The following is a 5266-nucleotide window of genomic DNA, read 5'->3' on the forward strand; positions in this document are numbered from 1 at the left end:
TAATGTCCAGAGATATCACTACTTAAAGTTAAAACTTTTAGTTTTGGGGCTGGAGAAATAGCTTAGTGATTAAGTGCTTGCCTGTGAAGCCTAAGGACCCTGGTTCAAGGTTCTGTTTCCCAGGACCCACGTAAGCCAGATGTACAAGGGGCACATGCGTCTGGAGTTCATTTGCAGTAGATGGAAACCCTGCTGTGCCCATTCTCTCCCTTTCTCTCACTGCCTCTCTCTCTTTCTGTCACTCTCAAATAAATAAATAAACAAAAAACAAATAAACTTTCTAAAAAAATTTGTTTTAGTTTTTTATGCTAGTGTGTTTTATTTTTCTCCTTGTTAGTGGAGAGAATAGAATAGGATAGTGGAGAGCAATTATGGTTTAGAATTAAATGGATTTGGGTTGACTCCTACTGTACCAAACCATAAAACTTGCTGGCAAATGTTATTTAAGCCTTCTGAATCTCACTGTTCTTAACTGTACAAATGCAACAGGTGAAAATGGGATGAATTATTTTTCCTGTATAGTAACAAAAAGGATGCATTTCCTAAAATATTTTCATTGCAGATGTTGACCAATAAAAGTGAAAGTCAAAAATGAAAGCTGAGAAATATTAATAGATCTGGACCTATTGAAATAATTTATTCCCAGGCTGGAGGGATAGCTTAGGGGTTAAGGTATTTGCCTGCAAAGCCAAAGGACCCAAGTTTGATTCCCCAGGATCCATGTTAGCCAGATGTAAAAGGGGACACACACATCTGGAGTTTGTTTGCAGTAGCTGGAGGCCCTGGCATGCCCATTCTCTCTCTCTCTCTCTCCCTTCCTCCCTCTTTCCCTGTCAAATAAGTAAATAAAAATAAACTTTTTAAAAAGAAATATTTATTCCCTTGAGGGCTGTCATCTCCCCATCTCAATGATACCTCTCTTTCACTGATAACCTTCTATTGTCATATGAAATACTCCAGCCAAAATGTTGAATGATATTATTGTGCTTGTTGGAAAAGCATGAATCTTCAGGGATAAAGGAAATACCTTTTATTCTTTTTAGAAGATAATCAAGTGTACAATTCTAGAATCAATCAAACCAAGTCTTATTAAGTAAATGGCTTGATATGGAAAATTCTATAAGGCAGGATGACCTTGAGAGTTATATCTTAGACTACTCTAATAGACTTTATGTTTTGTTTTGTTTTTTGGTTTTTTGAGGTAGGGTCTCACTCTGGTCCAGGCTGACCTGGAATTAACTCTGTTGTCTTAGGGTGGCCTTGAACTCATGGCGATCCTCTTACCTCTGCCTCCCAAGTGCTGGGATTGAAGGCATGCACCCCCACACCCAGGTTAGGATAGACTTTATGAAATTCATAGGTCAGGGAGTTAGAAGGTTTACATGCCTATTTGTGTTTAGCTTCCTAAAGGCTGGAATTATGGGCATCATATTACATCTGGTGATTTAAAGCAGTGATTATTTAGTGAGTATCTACTGCTATAATTTGGATATTATTTGATTTTATCTCCCTAGGGCTCATATGTTGGAAACAATCTTTATTTGTCAATACTGAGATGAAATAACCTTTAAAAGGTGGTGAGAACTGGGGTTACAGCTTTGTGATAGAGTGCTTACTTAGCATGCACAAGGCTCTGAGTTCAATTACCATAATTCAAAAAAAGTGAGGCCTAGTGTGAAGTGGTTATATCATTTAGGGAATTGCACTTGGGTCTGATTAATGTAGTTGTCATGGGACCTTATTTAATCACTTAATTCTTATAAGAGTGGATTTTATGGGGTTGGGGAAATGGCTCAGTGGTTAAAGACACTTGCTTGCAGCCCAGGTTCAGTTTCCCAGCATCCTTGTAAAGCCAAACACAAAAAGTGGCACATGTGGCTGGTGTTTATTTGTAGCATACACACACACACACACACACACACACACACACACATGCACACAAATAAATAAAAATTAAAAGAATGGATTGTATAAAACAAGTCCACAGTCATGGGTGCCCTTATCAGAGACCAAGCAGCTGATATACCAGATCTTGGACTTTTAGCCTCCAAAACTGTGAGCTAAATAAACTTCTTTTCCTTATAAGTGTTCAGCTTCAGATAATTTATTAGTTTCTTTTATCATGACTGTGACAAAATACTGACAAAAGCAACTTAAGGAGGAATTACTTATCTCGGCTTACTGTTTGAGGGAATCCATTCCAGTATGGTAGGGGAGGCAAGGCATCAGGAGCTTGAAGCAGAGTGGGTCACGTTTAGTCCACAGTGAGGAAGTAGAGAGGGATGAATACTGGTATACAGCTATCTCTCTCCTTTTTTATGCAGTCAGGAGAGCCCAGCCCATGGAATGGTGCTTCCCACATTTAGGTGGGTATTACCACCTCAATCTAAAAAGTACCTCATAAGGATGCCTCAATGTTTGTTTCCATGTATTGGAGAGATTGCTTAGTGGTTCTGGCACTTGCCTGCAAAGTCAAAGGACCCAGGTTCAATACCCCAGGACCCATGAAAACCAGATGTACAAGTTGGCACATGCATCTGGAGTTAGTTTGCAACGGGGGGGAGGGGAGGCCCTGACATGCCTATTCTCTCTCTCTCTATCTTACTGTTTTTCTCTCAAAGAAATAAAAAAAAATTGTTTCTGGGATGGAGAGATGGCTTAGTGGTTAAGCGCTTGCCTGTGAAGCCTAAGGACCGCGGTTCGAGGCTCGATTCCCCAGGACCCACGTTAGCCAGATGCACAAGAGGGCACATGCGTCTGGAGTTTGTTTGCAGTGGCTGGAGGCCCTGGCGTGCCCATTCTCTCTTTCTCTCTCTCTATGTGCCTCTTTCTCTCTGTATCTGTCACTCTCAAATATATAAATAAAAATAAACAAAATAATTTTTAAAAAGTTTCCATGGTAATTCTAAATCCTGTCAAGTTGGCAACCAATATTACCATAATTGGTACCTTGTTACAACAAAAATGGACAAAGACATGTATTACCATGTACCAAACCCAAGAAAGTTTAGAGTGTTTAGAGAATGCCTGCAAAGCCAAAGGATCCATGTTCAATTCCCTAGCACCCACATGAGCCAGATGTACAAAATGGTGCATGTGTCTGGAATTTGTTTGCAGCAGCTGGAGACCCTGGTGTTACTATTCTCTCTCTTTTTCACACACTCTCAAATAAATAACTAATAACGAGAATATAAAAACATTGTGGACTTTTTCCACAGAGAACAAGACTTGATTTATATTTTGGAAAATCATTCTAGCATCAGTATAGACAATGAGTTCAGAAATGCTTGCACTAATATAAAACAACAACAAAAAAAAACAGAAATATTGGCACTAGAGGCAGAACATCCAATTAGAAGGCTGTTATAAAAAGCTATATAAGACTCTTCCCTTTAGCGGCCATCGCCAGAGTGGTAGCTTCCAAAATGAAGTTCAATCCCTTTGTGACTTCTGATCAAAGCAAGAACCATAAAAGCCATTTCAATGCACCTTCTCACATCTGGAGGAAGAGTGTCTTCCCCTCTTTCCAAAGAGCTGAGACAGAAGTACAATGTTTGTTCTATGCCTATCTGAAAGGATGATGAAGTTCAGGTTGTATGAGGACACTATAAAGGTCAACAGATTGGCAAAGTAGTCCAGGTGTACAGGAAGAAATATGTCATCTACATTGAATGGGTGCAGAGGGAAAAGGCACAACTGTCCGTGTGGGCGTTCACCCTAGCAAGGTAGTTATCACCAGGCTAAAACTGGATAAAGATGGCAAGAAGATCCTGGAACAGAAAGCCAAATCTCACCAAGTAGGGAAGAAAAAGGGCAAATACAAGGAGGAAGCACTTGAGAAGCTGCAGGAGTAGAGCTGTCTTGTATACAGTGTTCACTGAACACTTTGATTAAATAATCCTGGTCATCTAAAACAGAAAAGCTATGTAAGAAATGACTTAGATGGCAACCTCCCATGGAGACCTTGATAGAGTTTCTGTTGTCTCTGCATCCTCTCCATAATGTGAGCTGCTGTGACATGCTTTACCCACTATGATGGACTGGATCCCTTCAAACTAGAAGTAGAAAAATAAAGCCTTCATCTATTAAGTTATTTCTCTTAGGCATTCTGTCACAATGAGAAAAGTGAACAAAATTGGTATCAGAGAGGTGGAATCCTTGCTATGACTGGAACTGATCATGTGATCTTTAGGTCCTTGGAACTGGTTTGTGGAAGTAATTTCGAAGATTTTGCAAATGTGAACTACAGAAACCCTAATACTATAAGCAGAACTTAACAGGTGATTCTTGTGGGAATTCAGATGACCAGAATGCAAACAGAAATCTATATACGGTAAAGGCTATGCTTATGAGATTTCAGATAGAAACAGGGATTCTTTAAAATTTTTATTTATTTATTTTAATTGTTTTAAATTAGTTTTGTATTCAGCAAATACAGTCAGTTTGGTACCATTATTAGGCTCATCCGTGACCTACCCCCCCCCCCTTGTCCCCTCCTTGTTGAAGTATATGGGTCATGCATTGTGGAATTAGCCCACAGTTATGGGTAAGATAAATGTCTCTGCATATCATGACCCAACATGTGGCTCTGCCATTCTTTCCGCCCGCTCTTCTGCAAAATTTCCCTGAGCCATGTTGGGTTCATTTTTGGTCTGCTTCAGTGATGCCTCTGGGTCTCTGACTCTCTAATTTGGTAGGAGTTGATTTTTCTCTGTGTTGATCTCCTTCCCCCTTGTGCTGGTATCTGGTTTACTAGGAAAACAGCACCCTTGCTTGTTTCGCCAATTTTTCTTAGTTTCAGCCAGGGCCCTTTTGAGGTATGATGGGGTCGCTCTCTCCTTAGGATCTACATCTATCTGAAAAAGAGAAGCAGATTCTCCAACGGAGAATAATTTAGTGCCAGGACAAATGAGATAACCCTTACTTTTTTTTTATAGAGAATTTAATAGGTGTAGGCCCTCTTGTAGCCCATGATTGATGGTAGCTTGATAATGGACAGTGGACTTATGTTTGAATAAAAATTTATGTATTTTTTATGGGAGAACATGGGCAGGGAAGAGCCTCTTGCTTCTGCAAATGAACTCCAGACACATGTGCCACTTTGTGAGTCTGGCTTTATGGGGTATTGGAGAATAAAACTTCATCTGGCAGGCTTTGCAAACAAGAACCTTTAACCTCTGAGCCAGCCCCAAGAAACAGGGACTTTTCCTAGGTTCAGCCATCCAGGCTCTCAGGCTCTACTGCAGCCATGGTCACTGGGGCCCAG

At 40.2% G+C, this 5266-nt stretch overlaps 1 pseudogene; it reads left to right on the forward strand.

Annotated features, from left to right (window-relative positions):
• Positions 1 to 3425: 3425 nt before the first annotated feature.
• On the forward strand, positions 3426 to 3854 carry LOC105944791 (annotated as a pseudogene).
• Positions 3855 to 5266: the final 1412 nt, after the last annotated feature.

Source organism: Jaculus jaculus, chromosome 8 (assembly GCF_020740685.1).
Source record: "Jaculus jaculus isolate mJacJac1 chromosome 8, mJacJac1.mat.Y.cur, whole genome shotgun sequence".
NCBI classification, from domain to species: Eukaryota; Metazoa; Chordata; class Mammalia; order Rodentia; family Dipodidae; genus Jaculus; species Jaculus jaculus.